Source organism: Mustelus asterias, chromosome 4 (genome assembly GCF_964213995.1).
Source record: "Mustelus asterias chromosome 4, sMusAst1.hap1.1, whole genome shotgun sequence".
NCBI classification, from domain to species: Eukaryota; Metazoa; Chordata; class Chondrichthyes; order Carcharhiniformes; family Triakidae; genus Mustelus; species Mustelus asterias.
The window spans coordinates 88,694,634-88,715,345 of record NC_135804.1 but is presented as its reverse complement, the minus strand read 5'-3'; positions in this window follow the sequence as shown (position 1 = coordinate 88,715,345).

Below are 20,712 nucleotides of genomic sequence, written 5' to 3'. Positions count from 1 at the left end.
GGTCTCCTTCATATTTGTCTAAGACAATATGTGATGAACTCATTCAGCTTATGGGTAATAGAGTAAGAGAATCAGTTTTGGATGATTTGAGAAAAGCAGGCTACTTCACTTTGTCTGTCGACTCTACACCAGATCTTTCCCACGTGGATCAACTAAATGTTATAGTAAGATATGTATCACCTGATGATGGCTTACCTGTTGAACGCTTTCTAACTTTCCTAGAGTTGGAAAATCACAGTGGTGAAAGTATAGCGGATATGGTGGTGGACTATGTAACTAAAAACTGCAAAGTTGATTTCAGTAAGTGCCGAGGACAGTCATATGATAATGCAGCAAATATGGCTGGTAAATACAAAGGAATGCAGCTAAAAATTCTAGAGAAAAACAAGCATGCTATGTATATTCCCTGTGCCGGACATTCACTAAATCTTGTTGGCCGTGCTGCAGTAGATTGCTGTTTAGATGCAGTAAACCTTTTTGCTGTTGTGCAAGAAATATACACTTTCTTTTCATCTTCTACAAAGAGGTGGGCTGTGTTGTTATCATTCTTGGATGCAGACTCCAGAGTACCAAAGTATGTTAAGTATCTGTCCGACACTAGGTGGAAAGCACATGCCAAAGCTGTGTCTGCCATAAATGAGAGTTACAGGTCAATCACCGATGCTCTATGTCATCTCCATACTAATGAGAATGAAAACAAGAAGACAAGCTGGTACTCTTCTGGAAAAAATGGAGGAACTGGAGTTTGTTATTATGCTACACTTATGGGCTCGTTTGCTGGAGGAGTTTCACAAAACCAGTAAGACTCTCCAGGATCCACAGATTGCACTTACCGCATGTGCGAATCTGTACACATCACTTTCCCACTTTGTGAAAAATATTCGAGAAAACTTTGATGATATTGAACAAGAAGCTAAATCCAATCTGCCTGATGTAGATTACAAGTGTGCAGAGAAAAGGAGGAGGGTGAGAAAAAAACAAACCTACGATGGAGCTGCACCTGATGCTGATGAAGAGCTTTCTCCAAGAGACAAATTTCGAGTGAAATCCTTCATTCCAATAATCGATGTCCTTGAGAAGAAGAGCAACAGTTTACAATTATGCTGCAAACAAATTTTCATTTTTAGTTGATTTAGAAGCTTCAGAGGCACAGCTGCGTGAAGCAGTAGAAACTTTGATGAAAGAGTATCCAAACGATGTTGATATTAACCTTACGGGGGAACTGAAGCACTTCCATGCTTATGTCAAGCAGAATTATCCAGGAAAAGAACAAATTTACCACAAAGATCTGTATCAAATCATCTTCCAAGACAAGATTCATTTAGTTTTCCCTAATGTGGAAGCAATATTACAACTATTCTTATGTCTGATAGTAACAAATTGTTCAGGAGAAAGGTCATTTTCTCAGCTGAAGAGAATCAAAAATGAACTGAGAGCAACTATGTCTCAAGACAAACTGTCTGCACTTAGCATCATGTGCATAGAAAGCAATAAGCTGCATAGCATATCATTTGAGGACCTAATTCATGATTTTGCTTTTGAGAAATCAAGAAAGAAAATGTTTTAAGTTGTATCTGATATCAGTTTTCTGATTTTGCAAACTATTTCATTATTACTTATATTAATAGAAGTGATCCTGATTACTTATTTTGTCAGCATTTTATATATATATTAATGTATCTTAAAATTATGTTAAAAATTACATTTAAGTATTGTTTCCAGGGTATACAATATTATAATCTATGAGAGAGATCAAGCCAGCCAAATGATAAATATGTAATCAGTAAATGCATTCATTTGAAAATAATTTGTATTTTTCACTTTAAATACCTTGCTATTAAATAATTAAAAGGCATAATTATATTTTCAATTCTTTTGTGGCGACCCAAGGTCCTGTTTTGGTACGCACCTTTGTGAGACCTTTTGGTGTAACTTTTTAACAAGGGGCCTCCAAGCTTTATATAGCTTAGGGCCTCACCAAGTCTAAATCTGGCACTGCCTCAGATGGTACCTTATGCACAGTATTTGTAAAATCACCAGCAGATATGTGGGTATCTGGCAGAGTTCCCTCAGGCAATGCAAACTCGTGCACAGCGAGTGGAAGAGGCCAGAGAAGTGATGAACTCTGTCTTATCTCTGGGGCTCAACTGCATGAGCTCCAACCATGAGAGGATGGTCAATCTCATGGAGAAACACATGCATTATCATGCTGAGTGTATGCAAGAGCTGCATACATCTCTGCAAGGGCTGCAAGGCTTAAACAGTAGGCTGGATCTGACCATTCAGAGTATGAGTGCTGACATCCATAGAAGACATGAAGAACTTCATTCCTCTAAAAGGGTGTTCATACTGGGGGGGGTGCACAATGGCTGCTGGAATGGATGGCTGATGGCCATTTTTGGGCTTTGGAGGTTACATAAGGAGGGTGAAAGTTCAGCGAGTATCTCAGCACGTACATCTTCTTCTAAGTCCCCAGCCCCTCCACCAGAGTCCTTGCCTGTTTCACGTGTCCCAGTGACAACGCTGCTCCTGCAGAAATGCAGAAATCACATTTGGCGGTAGGTCCCCAATGGGTTTCTGCATGATGAAGCTGGTCACCGTACTCTTCAGCACCATATAGAACAAGAGCCTGCCTCCATCTCCTCTGAGGCAACACAGGTCACTTCACCAGAATATTCGTGAATGTAAGACACTATGTTGCCTCAATCACTAATGTGTTCACTGTGGCTTAATTTCGTATCGCTTTGTATACATTGCAGCCAAGCACATTGTAAACCACTATTGCCAACAATGTCTGGGTCTGCTTTTGTACACTAATAATCACAATGAGAGTGTTTACAAAAATGAAGGCAGTTCTTATCATTGGAAATGAAAGCGGCATGCTGAAGTTCAATCTCTCGCTGATGCCATTAGGACTAAGGGTGTACAAATACATGTCTGATGGTGGAAAGCTATCTCCTTCCATCCTTCAGATAAGGTAGTAATACACCAAATGTTGTGGATTGCGATGCTCCTTGCCGCGTTTCCTGTCTACCTTGGATTGTCTCTAAGAGGGGATCGATGGTCAAACTCAGTGATGAAATCCAGCTGATCAGTTGTGTTTCAAGCATGATTTCTGTGTTGAAGGCATGATTGTTGGACAGTGACTTAAATAGATTTCCTGCAAGTCAGGATGCCCTGCATCCACCTGGGAAACATGCTTGTCTGGTTTATCTACTATGTTTGAAGCTTTTGTCCTCTAGGTTGTAGAGCATGTACTTTCACAGGGAGCCATGGTGATTGTCAGCATTGCATATTGCAGATCTCACACATTCCTGACACTTGACACCAGTGGTGGATGGATAATGTGGAAGGTAGTAGAAGGAGTTGTTGGCACACGCATGTAGCTCAACCTGCACAATATGCATTCGCTACAGTATTGTTAACACATACAATCATATCTGAAAGTCATGAATAAGAAGTCATGCTACCTACCAGCCCTCTTGGCAGAGTGGGCATGGTTTGACTAGGCACAAGGTGTCATTTCTACCACCTCATTGACAGCCTCTAACATATAAATGTATGGTCCAGGTTAGGAAGGACTTCTCAATGTATGTTTGTGCAGTATGTTGAGGTTATGACTTTCAGTTCTCCCTTGTTGGGGATGGGCACTTCCATGAAGAAATGTGCCTTCCGTGTTAAAGGTCGATTGTGTGAAAGATGCTCACTGGGGACTGGCTGAGGTTATTGGTGATATTATGAAGAGCTGCGTAAAATCATCTCTGAATTAGCAGGTTCCTGACAATGATCCCCTCCTGCAAAGAATATGGGCTTGCCCCTCAAGTGGTCTCCCATTGCTGCCCTCTTCCTCCTCCTTCTCCATGTCAGGTTCTTCACCCTGGACAGGGTCCTCCTCCTCCTCATCATCCTCTTCCTGCAATGTTCCAACCATAGGGGCAGCTTCTGCCCCCTTCAACTGTAGGCCCCTATGCTGCACCAGATTGTGGAGCATGCAGCACATGACTATTATTGTGGAGATTCTAACAGAGACATTCTGTAGAGCTCCTCCAGAATAGTGAAGGCGCTTAAACCGGAAGATCCCGTTGGTGTGAAATGACCAGACAGTTCCATGTTTTCACCTGAGGGTGGTGAGAATCTGGCGCTTACTGCCTGAAAAGGCTCAGGTGAGAAGAAATTTCTTCACCCTGAGAGTGGTGAGCCTGCGGAATTCTCCACCACAGAAAGCAGCTGAGGTCAAAACATTGTTTGTTTTCAAGAAAGAGTTAGATGTAGCTCTTGGGGCTAAAGGGATCGAAGGATATGCGGGAAAATGGGAACAGGTTACTGAGTTGGATGATCAGCCATGATCATAATGAATGGCGGAGCAGGCTCGAAGGGCCGAATAGGCCTACTCCTGCTTCTACTTTTAATGTTTCTATGAAAGGGTGGTACAGGCAGAAATCCTCATAAAGTACTTGAATGTATGTGATGGGAAAACCCGAATTAATAGGTAGAATTCATATATATCTGGGATATTCTACTTAAGAATTAAGAAATCGGGTACAGGCTAACAGATAGCCATTTTTACCCAGAAGCCTCCATGCACAGAATTGTCAGCATCAGCATTGGAACTGGACGTGACCACATTAGTACCATTTCCCAGGTATCTCTGGGCCTCTCTCCTTTTTTAAAAGTAGAGATAAGCTAAATTGCCTTATTAACGCGCAACAGAAATTTAGGGAAGATTAATGATGACACAGTTTGGTAATATTGTCATTATCTATTAAGAAGACAACCCTAGAACTTAGCTCAGTGAATCAGAATTGGACATGATCAGACAATTTGTTGCAAAAATAAATATTGTAAGCTGGAGAAGAAGGAACCATGCAAAAAATTTCTATTTCTCTTTCAAAAGCTTCAAATCATTGAATGAAACGATAGAAGCGACTAATCAGGAATGATGAGTACAAGTTGACCAGCTATCCACTCACAGTGATAACATAAGAACATTTTTAACAATTAAATAATAAGTGACTTGTAAGGACTGATTAAAGGGAGGAATTTAACCAAGGAAGAAGCACCCATAGATGCAATAGATGATGTAATCTGGTTCAGAAAGGTTTAAATGAACTGGTTGCTTTCTAAGGAATCATAGATATTGCCGAAGGTTTTCAGACAACAGAAGACTGCCAAAATTTCTCCGGTTGTCGAGGGGTTGAATATCTTAAATTAGATAGCTTTTTGTGTTCAGCTGACTGGCAGCTGAAAAACTTGGAGATTTAAAACATTATTTTGAATATTTGATGAATATCTATAATTAATTTTAGCTATAGAATTATAGAATCCCTACAGTGCAGGAAGAGGCCATTCAGCCCATCGAGTTAGCACCAACACTGTGAAAGAGTATCTTACCCAGGCCATCTCCCCTGTCCTGTCTCTGTAATCCCATACGTTTACCATGGCTAATCCACCTAATCTATACATCTTGGGACACTAAGGGGCAATTTAGCATGGCCAATCCACCCAACCTGCATATCGTTAGATTATGGGAGGAAGCCTGAGCACCCGGAAGAAACCCATGCAGCCACGGGGAGAACATGCAAACTGCACACTGACAGTCAGCCAAGGCCAATAGCACTGTGTTTTAAAGTCTTTATAACTGGATTCTCTGTTAGAACAGAGACTATGGGTGGGATTTTACGACCTCACTCATCCCGAAACCGTAAAATCCTACTCAAAGTCAACGACCTTCCCATTGTCCACCCCTTGCCCGCTCCGCAGGTGGGGCAGTAAAATTACGGCCTATGGCTGGAACATTCTGACTGTTCACGCTGGCGGAATCTTCTGGTCCCGCCGATGGCATACCCAGTCATGGGTTTCCTGGCGGTGTGGGTGGAGTCAATGGGAAATCCCTTTGATCGCGGTGGGACTAGAAGATGCCGCCACCGGCCAATGGGCGCACTGCCTCCCGCTGTGAGAAACATGCCATGGGGAGGCCAGAGAATCCCACCTTATATTTTAAAAAATCTTTTATAGACAGTAATATTGTAATGTACAGATCCACTTTGAAGCATATTGGAATTTAAACTTGTTTTAAAAATAAATTTGTAAGTAAGTCTCTTGTTTTTTCTATAAGTAGTTTTAAGAACTCACTTCTCTTGTAGAAGGAAGATACAAATCTTTGAAGAGAAATTCCTGAGCCCTTACAATAGCAAGGTCATTTCAACCCGACCTATAAATGATTGAACAGATTATCCGGAGGAAGGTAACATCATGTGACAGTCATTTTCCATGTGGGAGAGGTCATTCACTTTCTCAGATGCAAAATATATGTCTGTGTGAAGTGGCTGTTTTTAACTCAAGTGAGGGTGATTGTTGAGGGATTTCTCTCGATCAAGGGTAGCCCCCATTAGGGCTAGTTGTTAGAATTCATTTCATATAAGGGGAGGCGATGGCCTAGTAGTATTATTGCTAGACTATTAATCCAGAAATTCTGGATTCTGGGGATCCCGGGTTCAAATCCCACCATGGCAGGTGGTGGAATTTGAATTAAATAAAAAATATCTGGAATTAAGAATCTATTGATGACCATGACCAAATCATTGTCAATTGGTGGAAAATCCCATCTGGTTCACTAATGTCCTTTAGGGAAGGAAATCTGCCATTCTCACCTGGTCTGGCATACATGTGACTCCAGAGCCACAGCAATGTAGTTGACTCTCAACTGCCTTCGGGCAGCTAGGGATGGGCAATAAATGATGGCCAGCCAGTGACACCCATATCCCATGAATGAATAAAAAAATATATACTTGCATAGTTGTAACCTACAAGACTCAGAACCAAGAGCTGGGGTTGGGTTAGGACTTGTAGGTTGGTGACTTCCTTCTGTGCTGTAGGCTATGATTCTATGAAGAGTAGGACATAGAGCTCATCTCATTTATGAATCTTCAAAAGTGTGCCCATGATTGGTATGCAGTTTTCACTACCAAAAGCATAGTCTTACGCCACTCCTAATCTGAAAGCTGATGGCTTTCACCTCTTCCTTCGCAAAGAACATCAACAGTTTTGCTTTTGCAGAATTTCGAGCAAGCATGGTATTGAAAAGGTGCATTTTGTAGAAATGTTAACTGGTTGTGACAGCTGAGTGGATTTAAGTTTTCACATTAATGTGGGTCTTTGAAAGAGCAGATTAGCATTCAGGTATTATTCACAAAGCTCTACAGGCCCACAAATCAGCAAATTGCAGCAAGCAGAATTACAGCAAACTCTAATTCCCATTATAAGAATTAGAAGTAAAATTAGCAATTATAATTTTGACAGCTTGGCCTAATCATACATAATGCATAAACGACAGGAAATAAGAAACACAATAAAATATCAAAAGCATACCTTTGTCCATAGAATTATTGCCTGGAACACCAGATATTGAAGTGACAAAGTTATTTATACAATAAGCATGCATTACTGGCAATTCCATTTATTTACCCATAATGGGCATACTATTGAGAACAGGAAATTATTTTCTGCTGCTGACATATTGGTGATCTTTCACCCCCACTTAAGTCTAATACATTTAGCAATTCAAGATCCAGTGCCTCTTACATAGTCTGTTGCACCTGGGTGATTTGTTTTGATTTGATTTATTATTGTCACATATATATATAGTGTACAATGAAGAGTATTGTTTCTTGCATGCTATACAGACAAAGCATACTGTTCATAAAGTACAAAGGGGAGAAGGAAAGGACAGAATGCAGAATGTAGTGATACAGTCATAGCTAGGGTGTAGTGAAAGATCAGCTTAATATAAGGTAGGTCCATTCAAAAGTCTGATGGCAGCAGGGAAGAATCTGTTCTTGACTCGGTTGGTATGTGATCTCAGACCTTTGTATCCTTTTCCGAATGGAAGAAGATGGAAGAGAGTACGTCCGGGATGCGTGGGGTCCTTGATTATGTTGGCTGCTTTTCCAAGACAGTGGGAAGTGTAGACAGAGTCAATGAATGGGAGGCTGGTTTGCGTGATGGACTGGGCTACGTTCATGACCCTTTGTGGTTTTTTTGCGCTCTTGGTCAGTGTTTGGGTGAGTGTTTGCATTGGAAATGCTTTTTTGATAAACCAAAATCTTTTGGTAAAGCTTCCTCTAAACAGATAACCTATCACTTTGTTTGTACATCATTTTCTTCATGATTATGATGTTCCATCACTTTATCTCATTTGAAACACTGTCCCATATTTCTCTTTTCCTGCAGTGTTGATTAACTGACTGATTCAATAAGCACCCTCATCATCAGACTCATTTTTACCATGCACAAATACAGACACTCTCCGTCCAGTGCAACCAGTTAGACAGATGGTTGAGTTTACATCTGGTGACTCGTGTCTCACAAGTGAGCAAGAGCAGATGATGGTGACAGGCACAGCTGTGGAGGATCTGTGTCAGAGGGTTCAACCCTCTCCAAGCTCTGCTCAGGTGGCCACAGATACTGTATTCAGGAGCTGTTGATGAAAAGGAGAGTCACTGAAATGCAGCAGAAGGTATGCAATGCACTAATAGGTCATCTGAGCACCCAAAACCACAGACAAAATGGAGCAGTCTGCCTCGAGACTCAGGGCATGATGACCAACATATTCTTGCAAAGGGGAGTGACCAACTCTATGGAACATTAAGAAAGACCACGCTGCTTTGACCATGGCTGCGCACACCCTGAATGCTAAATTGTCTGCCAATTTAAATAGGATGGCTCTTTACTTTGCTCTTACAGCGTCACATCTGCGAAGAGTTCTCTGGCACGGTGGTAGCAGTGAATTGAGGCGATTTCATGACAGGAATGATGATGAAAAGAGACTCAGCAATGGGGACTCCACTCAAAGTGCTTTCTCATCTCACCCATTTTCTCTCAGTCCATTGCCGACATGCTGCCTTGTCTTCTAATGTCCAAGACCTGCCCAGCACTAATTCGAGTGGAACAGTCTTTGATGAGCCTGCAAAACTAGGTGTCGACGGCCAAGTTGCTCGCTGGTTCAAAGAGATCAGGGAACGTGTACTGCTGCAGGACAAAAATATCATGGCAGCTGTTCAAAAGTTTTGTGCACACTGGTAGAAGTATACACAACAGATGGCACAAGAGTTGCACATTGATGGAGGGAATGCTTTCATGGTTGACAAATATACCTTGGTGATCTGGAAAAATCTGTCACTTGTGTGGAGTTGATGGCACCCTACACTTAAGAAAGTTAGCCAGAGACTTAAATCCGAGTGTCTGTTCATTCTGACAGGCAACATTGTGGCCAAATTTCACATAATTGCTAGCCGGAGGAAACTAGCTATTTGCCACCTGTCTCATGCATTTGTGAACAACCAACCAGGAGATCCTTGATATTTTTCTGACAGAACCCCAGAAGGACCTTGAGGAGGTGGTCAGACAGTCACTGGTAACACTGTAGCCACTAGATCACAGCCACTAGGTCCAGCAGGGAGAGGTTTTCTATTATGAAGGATGTGATAATAGGACACTTAGAAAATATCAACAGGATTAGACAAAGTCAGCATGGATTGGTGAAAGGGCAATCATGTTTGACAAGCCTACTGGAGATTTTTAGGACATAACTAGTAGAAAGAGAAAGGGTGAACCAATGGACATGGTGTACTTGGATAAATTCCCACATAAGAGGTTAGTGTGCAAAATTAAAGCAATGGGATATGGTTGAGAATTGGTTAGCAGACAGGAAACAGAGAGTAGGAATAAATAGATCTCTGGATTTGAATTTGGATGAAATATTACCAAATGTAATATTTCCAAGTTTGCTGACAACACAAAACTAAGTGGAAATGTGAATGGTCAGGAGGATGTTAAAAAGCTTCAAGGTGGTTTAGACGAGTTGAGGGAGTGGGTAAATACATGGCAGATGCAGTGTAATTTGGATAAATGTGAAGTTATCCACTTTGGATAGGGAAACTGAATGGTGATATTTAAATGGTGATAGATTGGGAATTGTTGATTTACAAAGGGACCTTTCAGTGACTGGGGTCAGTCACTGAAAGCAAGTGTGAGTGGATAGCAAAAAGTTAGGAAGGTAAATGGTATGTAAGAGGACTTGAGCACAGGAGCAAGGATGTCTTACTGCAGCTGTACAGGCCTTGGTGAGATCACAGCTAGAGTATTGTGTACAGTTTTTGCCTCCTTATCTGAGAAAGGATATACTTGCCATAGAGGGGATGCAGCGAAGTTTCACCATAGATTCCTGTGGTGGCAGAATTGACATATGAGGAGAGGATGTGTCGACTGAGCCTGTTTTCACTGGAATTTAGAAGAATCTATTCAAATTGATGGTAATCAGGTTCATACACTTGCTGGACATGAAGTTGATTATGTTGCTTGCTGGGACAGGGAAAATCTGATTCTGAGATCACCCACATGCATTTCACATTGTGGCCCTCTCACGAGAGTATGCCACCGTAACAGAATCTGCACTCACCATGGACGGACTCTGAAAATCCCGCTGATAAATATTTCTTTGACAATATTGTATAAAAATCTCACAAAATTGTGCTTTTTCAATGAAAGCTAAAACTTTTACTTGACAAGGGCTGAAAAACCTTTTTACTTTACCAGTTCCTTACTGTGCAGGGAATAGAATCATCAAGTGGCACTTACTCAACAATAATCTGTTCACTGATGGTCAGCTTAGGTTCTGCTAGGACCACTCAGCCCTTGACTTCATTACAGCCTTGACAGAATATAAAATAGAATCCCTACAGTGCAGAAGGAGGCCATTCAGCCTGCACTAACAATAATCCCATTCAGGCCCTCTCCCTGTAACGCCATGTATTTTATACTGTTCGTCCCCCTGTCACTAAGGGGTGAGCATGGCCAATCAACCCAACCCACACATCCTTGGAATGTGGGAGGAAACTGAACACCCGGAGGAAACCCACGCAGACAAGGGGAGAACATGCAGACTCCACACAGACAGTGACCCAAGGCCGGAATTGAACCCAGGTCCCTGGCACTGTGAGGCAACAGTGCTAACCACTGTGCCATCATGCATATGCTTTCACCCGTCTGGGTGATTCACTGATCCAGGTCTCCCAGTTGAGACCAAAATTCTCAGGGAGCACATCTCTCGAAACTGCATGGCTGGTGTTTTAATTATCCTTTCATTCATTTTTGAGGACTAAAAATAAATCATAAGTTGTGTACCTACAATTATGGCATCATTCTCTTTGTTTCCGAGGACACTGTTGCATTTTGATTTTTCTTCTTGCAAACATCTGACAGAATGGAAACATCTTTTTTTCCAAATTATTCCATGACAGCAACTTGCTAACAAGATAGGAGAAAAAAAACACAATTTAAATAAATCTGTTCAGGGATAAAATATTCATTGTTCTAGATTGGATCTAAAGTCACACAAGACAGTAAATATTTCAATGCAGACATGGTTTAAAACTTAGGATTTACCTCTTGTTAAATAAGTAATGAGAATGAAACATGTACGAGTAATCCTTGGCTTAAACTCAAAAAATATAAGACATTTTGATAGAACTGACTTGTTCGTCTGTACGTCTGAATTAGTTTTATGTTCACGCCTAACATTGAACTTCTAAGCCATTCATCAGAATTGAGAACGTGAAATGAACGATTTCACGTCACGTCAGGTAATTCTTCATCCTGCACACTTAGTGAATAAGTTGGTTCCATATTAAATCCACAACAGGTTTAATTGAAAGATTCATTCTCTTGTTCAAGGATTACATATTTTTAGCTGGCAAATCTTCTTGTACATTAATAGTTCTGGGTATAATATGCACCCAGCTTATTTTCTTCAAGATTGAGCTGCTAAAAAAAGCTACTGGTCTCTTTGTGAGTAACTGAGTGTTGTGGTGATGAGCAAAACTAAATCGTCAAATCTCATTAAACACTTTGCATGTCTGCGCAATATCTGGGTGTCCTCAGGCTGCTTATGTTCAAACAAAAGAAAATGCACGAGGGTCAAATCAAGGTTGCTTCTAACTATTATCTGAATTTGTCAAACTGTTCCGCAGGAATACTATAGAGTGCATATGAACAACTAATCTCTGCGTGTAAAACAAACAATAGTTTCTGGGAGTAAAGATGGCTTACATAGTTCAAGTATTTGTAAAATGCATGCACTTGTGAGTTTTAAATGGAATGCATCATCTTGTTAGATATAATCACTTCTAAGTTATATGTCATTGTTTCTGTGTGATCCAATTTCTAATCAAGACAGTTGCAGAATTGTGAATTTCTTAAGCACCAGGGGGTCCATGAACCCCAGTTTGAGAACCCATGATCTCGAAGAAACAGGACAGCAAGTATCTGGGAACACCACGATCTGGAGGCTCCCTTCCAAGTCACTCACAAAATTCCCCGCTGTTCCTTCACTGTCGCTGAATCAAAATCCTGGAATTCCCTCCCTAACAGCACTGTGGGTGTACCTACACCTTGGGGACTGCTGTGGTTCAAGAAGGCAGCTCACCATCACCTTGTCAAGGACAACTCGGGATGGGCAATAAATGCTGGTCTAGTCAGCGATGCCCACATCCATAAATGTAAACAAAATACTATTTTTTAAAGTCAATTAATGACACCAAAACATAACTGGTGTGTTCAAGGATTTTGCTGTGTGGAAAATGCCTTCAAAATTTGCTTACATAATTTGGATTTTCACTCCCAGGTGGGTGCTCAGAGTTGGGATAACTCAATGCACCTGCCTTGAGAAAACTTGCTCCAAATGGCTAATCGCAGGATCGGGGGTGGGGGGGGGGGGTGGGGGGGGGGTGGGGGGGAGGTGGAGGGGGAGGGGGGTGTGTTGGAGGTCAGTGCTGTGTGATGGAATCCAGCTCAGGTGCAACACAGATATGCAGTGGAGGTCTGCCGAGTGCCAAGGCAGGCTGTTTAAAAGGTTTTTTCAATATTAGGCTCCATGGGCCTGACCACATTACACCCCCTCATTTTCCATCCACTCCCCATGCTCATACATTCCAACTCATACCAGCTCATAACCCCTTATAGCCTCTGTGCCACCTTATTGTCAACTCATGACCTCCAGCCCATCCTATTTCTCCTTCTTGCCCTATGCCAACTTAGTACAAACTCTTGACAACCCGTACCTGCTGTACTTCCCTTTGCCTTTATGGTTTCCATGACAACTCACCCAATATCCACTATGAACAGACCTCAGGAGCCATACTGTCCCAAGTTTCTATTGCAGATTAAAATAAAGACCCATACATCAAAGCCCATTCAATATCCATAGAATCTCTACAGTGCAGAAAGAGGCCATTTGGCCCATCGAAACTGCACTGAACATTTGAAAGAGCTTCCCACCTTGGCCCTCCCCTCCACCCTATTTTCGTAATCCCGCACATTTACCATGGCTAATCCACCTAACCCACACATCTTTGGAGTGTGGGAAGAACCCGGAGCACCCAGAGGAAACACACACAGACATGGGGAGAACGTGCAGACTTCACACAAGGCCGGAATTGGTTCTTACTCTACTACAGGGGAAGAAGCTATCTGGTGAGTATCTGTTGAATGGTTAAGGTCTATTCTATTTCTAATATTTAAACAAGTAAATGACCTGGTGGTAAGCTTAAGAAAATATATGTAAGAAAGGAAAAGAATTAATTGAATACAATAATTAATTAGTAAGTCAAAGCACATTAAGGATGGTAGGACAGCGGATGTCTTATAGCAGCAGCATCTGGGAGCTCCTGGATGCCAGTGTGATGCATGGCAAACACATCTACAGTAAATGCTTGCGGCTTGAGGAGTTTTGACCCAGAGTCATTAAGTTGGAGGCTGAGCTGCAGACACTGTGATGCACCTGGCTGTGATATTATTGCATGGCAGAGCTGGCTTGTGGGCTGAGTGGTCTTACCCTGCTCCTAACTTGTACATTTGTATGTACGTTTGCAATAGGTGAGCCTTGACCACATGAAGGCTGCTTCCCCTGGCCCGTGCACCTAAGGAATGTGGGACAAATAGGCAGAGAGCAGTCTTCTTTTAAGAGTTAGTCTATCAAGTTGCATAATCTGTCCTTTTCAGTAGGAAAAAGGATGTGAGATATGGACAGTTAGCTCCTTTTCCCATTTTTCCATCACTAACAGGCGGTGGCACAGTGGTTAGCATTGCTGTCTCACAGCACCAGGGACCCGCGTTCAATTCCGGTCTTGCGTCATTGTCTGTGTGGAGTTTACACATTCTCCCCACGTCTATGTGGGTTTCCTCCATGTGGTCCAGTTTCATCCCACGCTCCAAAGATGCGTGGGTTAGGTTAATTGGCTATGCTAAATTGCCCCTTAGTGTCCCAGGATGTGTAGGTTAGGGGGGTTAAACGGTAAATACATGGGGTTATGGGGATAGGGCCTGGGTAGGATGCTGTGTTGGAGAGTTGGTGCAGACTCAGAAGGCCAAATCGCCTCCTTCTGCACTGTAGGGATTCTATGATAACTGTGTTTGGTGCCTCACACAGTGAATCAGTCACCTTGGAAGGATTTTGCTGAGTTAGTTATTGGCAGGTTGTATTTAATGATGGGGCAGCTCAGGAAATACTTGGAACACATTATATTTGAACGCCAACTCCAAGTTATCTAACACCTTGAGGGAAATATCAGGATTGTTGTAATAATTAATGTAATATTATGGAAATAATGAACATACTTTATCAGTTTTGGCTCGAAGCAAGCGGAGACAGAATTGACATTAAAATTGCTCTGAGCAAGACGGATAAATTTTGAACTGAAAAAAAAACCTATCTGTGCTACCTATTCAGCAGTCGGTACCTCCATGCTGATGAAACAATAGATGCCTGTAGTGAGTTTTCATCCCTTAGAGGACTGAGCCATTGCTTAGGCAAGTATCCAAAGTCTATAAATTGTAACAAAGGCAAACAGCAGCTATATACTGTAGATGAGGCTAATTGTGACTCAGCTGAAGGTTACATCCTGTCACTTGACATTATTGGATCTCTAAAAGATTACCATGCTAACAAAATACGTTAAAAAGCTCATGAACAGCAAACAAGTCAGACAATGGTGCAGTTGTTAATGTTTCATTGGAGAATGACTCTCTCTTTGATAATCCAAGCAAGTCATTTCTTATGTTCAATAAAAGAGAAATGGAAAATATGAGTTAGTGCTGAAAATTCTGACTGCCAAGATTTCCACAGGTCTCCTGCTACACCTGTTAGCAAACCCACACGTGCCAGTGGAAAACGCCACAGCTCAGATAGTTGTAGCTCTCTTGCCATTTTTGAGATCTTCCTGCATGCCTCAAGTGAGGTGGTAGTGGTGGGGTGGAAGAAGTCTTTGTGCACATTAATGAGGCGAATGTTGTTGAGGGCCAGAATCGGGGAACGGGATGCTCTATATGAAGTGTTCCAAATGCCCTGGCACTAATGAATACTCTGGAACTAATGAAATACCAGAGATCGGGATACTAAGTGAATTGAAGTTAGCTGGCATCCAGATGGGTGAGATTGGTCACACCAAGGAGGAGTGTCCCAGGAAAGGATCAATTTGAAAAAAATAAGTCTTGATAAGCACTCACAGACCAGAACGAGTGAGAATTGATGCCGAACAGTTGACGCTTCTCCCAGCCTCCTTCTAATGGTGCAAACCAGTTCATGCCCAGAAAGGGCGCGAGGCCAATTAGTATATTTTGAGTAGCATTTAAATATGCATAACCATTCAAATCCCAGCGCATGGAATGCACTGGCCTTTGGGTGTTGCAAGATAATGGTGAGAATCACTACTGGCCTCCACAAGCGGAGACCTGGCGCAATGGTCATGCTGAGTGGCTGAGAAACCACTGAAGCCCCCAGGTGTTTGGGGGCATAGCCGGCTGGTGCCCATCAGGCAGTGCCCACTTGGCACACTGGTGGTGTCTGAGGGAGACCGTCGGACAGCCCGGTGGTGCCAACTGAGAGACTGGCACGGATCACTCCGCTATTCTCGGTGTTACGACACTTAGAAATTTTTAGGGAGAATTCTTCCCTGCATTTAAATTTTATCTATGGTGTTAGCTCCAATATATATATATATATATATATATATATACATTGATCCAAAGCAATTTAACAAAATCAGAAAATGTAGTCATTTCCTACTTTGAAATATATTTATGATGTTCTGCTTGCCTGAAAGAAAATGAAAATATTCATTGTTATGGATTCAAAGAAAGGTTTTGGCATTTTGCAATAAATGAAGAACTGAGCCTGCTGATTATCATTTGGAATGATTATTCAAACTTTGCGAAAAATCTTTGGTTCAAGAGGAATTTCAGAGAAGATATCATGACAGCTTCAAAGATTTGGAGGGATTCATGAACATATCAGATGACATTTCAGCCTACAGATGGAGATAGTTGTTGAAGAAATATCAACAAAACTTTATCAAATTGAACAAGAGTTCATTAATGCTCAAGGAATGAGAAGTGAAATCTTGGGCCTCTGACGACCGACAAGTGGACTGAAACCAAATTCTGCTAACTCACACATTCCCAAACTTTCCTAAGTGCTTCTTATCTTGCTGCAGTTACTTATCACTGTTACTGCAGTACAATAAAATCAATAATTCTGCAGAAAGGCAGCACCAAGAAAGGAAAACATTTGGTACTACATCATCAGCACACAGCTTTCAGAATACTTGGGGGCAAAACGAACACCTAGAAAATGAAGCCCAAATAACTTAAAACTAGTTAAAAGACCTTGGGCCTTACCTACTGAGACTAATAGGAAGGAGAAGAGATTGGAGAATAACAATGACAGATTTAGATGAGGAAAGATAGGAGGCTAAACGCCAGCATGGACTGGTTCTGTTCTCTGTATATCCTGTCTAATCATAGAATCTCTATAGTACAAAGTGAGGCCATTCGGCCCATCGAGCCTGCATCAACAACAATCCCACCGAGGCCCTATGCCTGTAACTGCATGTATTTACTCTGCTAATCCCTTGACACTAAGGGGCAATTTAGCATGGCCAATCAACCTAACCAGCACATCTTTGGAGTGTGGGAGGAAACTGGAGCACCCAGAGGAAATCCGTGCAGACACAGGGAGAACGTGCAAACTCCAGAACAGGCAGTCACCCAAAGCTGGAATTGAACCTGGGTCCCTGGTGCTGTGATGCAACAGTGCTAACCACTGTGTTACCATGCCACCCTTATATAATCTTACATAATATTCCCACTTTTTACAGTGAGCCTAACATTATGGGAAGCGCTTCGTCAAAACTTGTAAAATGCCAGAAAATATGACATCTAATTTGCCTAATTTAAGAATCTACACATGAGTGTTGCTTCATTGCATTGACCTAGAATGCTCTTTGAGAAGTCAGGCAGGCTACAAATCAAGTATGCGAGGTCGCATGTCTGATTTTATGACCCACATATTCCTTCCTACGAGGCCCCATGCAAGAGGATTACAAAATCAAGGCTTATGAGCTTTCAGACAGGCATGTTAGTATAGAAAGTTTTTTTTTGTCTGACAACTGGTCAGGTTGAGTTGTTATTAGTTACATAATTAACAAACAATGACAAGTCCTACAAAGGATCGCAGATGTTTAAGCTGACAGGAGACGTGTTTCTAGAGTGGAGATCACCATGTTGATTTTTCCTCACCTCTCCTATGAGACAAGAGGTTCTGTTTTCTCAGTAATGTGTGGAACAGGTAATTAAAAAACATGAATCAGAAGTACCAACAACAGCAGTAATTAATACACTGATCCCTTTTTTGTAGTGTACGGAATGTAGCCAGTTTGCAGTAGGAGTAGACACTATAGAACTACTTTCTATTTTGGCATATGCAGGCAGCCATCTTGTGTAGAATATCATTATATCATCTGGCAGTTCAGAGAAAGAAACTGCACATAGGTCTGTAATTTGATTTCTGTGTCTGCACTGTTTGAGAACAGATAACCACTCCATCTGACGAAGGGGCAGCACTCCGAAAGCTTATGGTATTTGCTACCAAATAAACCTGTTGGACTTTAACCTGGTGTTGTGAGACTTCTTACAATAAGAATGCTGCCAGGGACTCAAGGCCCAGAAGTCACAGTTCCCGCTGGCAAGATCGCAAATTTGGATCTTCCCCATCCCTAACGACGTCATCAGGTTTACACCCATAACAGGCATGAACCTGATTTACATTCATTTAAATATATTTTAATATTATTACCACGACCCCTCACCATATATTGACCCCCCCGCATTATTTTCAAACCATGTCAACATGATGTCACATCAGTGCGAATTACAACAGGTTCACCGAGGCGTGAACCTGTCATGGGGATTCGCCTTCAGGGGCGCATAGGCGAGTATAGTTCCCGGGTGAGAAGGACTTGGTCAGGCAGTGGCCTAACAATGCCCCTCGGTACTGCCCCGTGGAATAAGTTGGCACTGCCAGGTTGACACTATGTCCATGCCACACTGGCAGTGCCATCTTGGCAGTGCCAACATGTGCTAAGTGACAGACTCCAGTGGAGCCTCATGGGGGATGGGGTGGAATTTATTTATATGTGGTGCTGTGCTGGAGTGGACGGGGGGAGAAGTTCATGCCAGTGGTAAACAATGTCCTTAGGGGGGGGGAAGGGGAGGGGGCCAATGATTGTGGTGGAAGGGGGTCTATCTGCTCTGACTGTGTGGGGGGGGCAGGAGCCACTGGTTCTGGGGAGGAGGGGCCAATGATCTCGTGGGGAGGAGGGGAGAGAGTGGTCGATGATCATGCGGAGGTGTTGTTGTGAATGCCAGGGGTAGGGGAAGGAGTATGGAGTTGAATGGGAGCACCAATCGAGGGAGGGGGAGCTGGGGGGGGCGGGGGGGGGGGTCATGTAACCTCTGTGGTGGGCTGCGGGGGAGGTTTATTCGTTTCTGATTGGGGTGCCTTTAAAGATGGTGCCCCAATCTCAGTGTAGCTGGGCTTTGCCAGCCTGTTGAGGCCCCGTCCCCCCGCACGATGGTGTGAAGCATGCTCCTTTGATTTCTTTTTTGGCAGAGTGTTGTAAGATCAGCAGAGAAGGTTGACCCGGAACAACGCCACTCTTCTTGCCAGAAACAACACTCTGCCACTTTTGGGTAAGATTTTGCCACATACTTCCCACAGTATTTGGCCAGTATGGAAATTGGGAGGTTTTGTGGATTTGATTTTAATTAGCATTTTCAGGAGAGCTGTGAATGATCTGCATTCTGAAACTTCCTGCGTTAGGTAATTGTCCAGCAGTAGTAGTACACAGTAAATAACAGTCAAGGCCTGTTTCTCAGGAGTGAATGAGAATGGGCTGGTCGTGGGTCTGATGATTTTTGTTGAATCTGACAAAGTACTCCAGATCTTCCTGACCTGACAAAAATCTTGAAAGAACCTCAAAATATTTACCTTTTCATGAGGCCACCAGTCAAGCCTGTCAGACCCTAACATTCATTGAGGTGATGTTTCGTTGATAGGGGAGGTGGAGATGGAGAATCAGAGTTTCTCCAAATGCCATTTAACCCAGGACATGTGTATCTTTTTAAGACCATAATCTATCCTTGGAAGTGAGCCTGATTGAAAGGTGGATTAACAGAGAGAACTCCTGAAAATTCCAGGGCCCAGCAGCAGCTACATTGAATTGTTGTTGGAGATCCAGGTTATTGTTTGGGGACATGGTGTTGATGGTCAGGGAGGAGTGGGTGGGAGGGTTGCGGTGTGATTGTGGGGCCTCAAAGGGAGAGAAATTGGAGATCATAAAATAGTTTAGGAAATGGTGATACTGGAATCGGTTACGGGAGTGAGAATCAGTGATTATGCCAGAGTTCAAGAATTGCTGATGAGGGAAGGGTTGGCTTATTGGGGTCAATGTTAGAAAGTAGGGATTATCGGGAAAACTGTTTAGTTTACTGATTAATGTCACAAGTAGGCTTACATTAACACTGCAATGAAGTTACTGTGAAAATCCCCTAGTCGCCACACTCCAGCGCTTGTTTGGGAGAATTTAACATGGCCAATGTACCTAACCAGCACGTCTTTCGGACTGTGGGAGGAAACAAGAGCACCCGGAGAAAACCCACACAGACACATGGAGAATGTGCAAACTCCACACAGATGGTGACCCAAGCCAGGAATCGAACCCGGGTCCCTGACTTTGTGAGGCAGCAGTGCTAACCACTGTGCCACAGTGCTGTCCCCTGAGGAAGTTTGGGAGTGATGTTGGAGTGTTTGTACAAGTGACTACCAACCTGAGGTGCGAAGAAACATTCCTGTTCATCCTAGTTCACTAACAGTGGTGTAAAGACACTTACCTGATAGATCCAGCCCATCTGTCTCCTTTTTCTTGTCAAGAAACCAAGCTGATGTGGGTTAAAATAGAGACACTTAAAATAATACCCTCCACACCCCCGACAGGGTTAGCACTGCTGCCTCATAGCGCCAGGGACCCCGGTTCAATTCTGGCTTTGGGTCATTGTGTGGAGTATGCTCATTCTCCCTGTGTCTGTGTCCTCCCACAGTCCAAAGATGTGCAGGTTAGGTGGACTGGCCATGTTAAATTGCCCTTTAGTGTCAGGGGGACTAGGTAGGGTAAATGCACATGGTTATGGGGATAGGGCCTGGGTGGGATTGTGGTCAGTGCAGACTTGATGGGCCAAATGGCCTTCTTTTGCACTGTAGGATTCTATGATCCTAAGATTAAAAGATTTCAATGGCCCACTTTCCTTCTAAGAGCAGATTGGGTG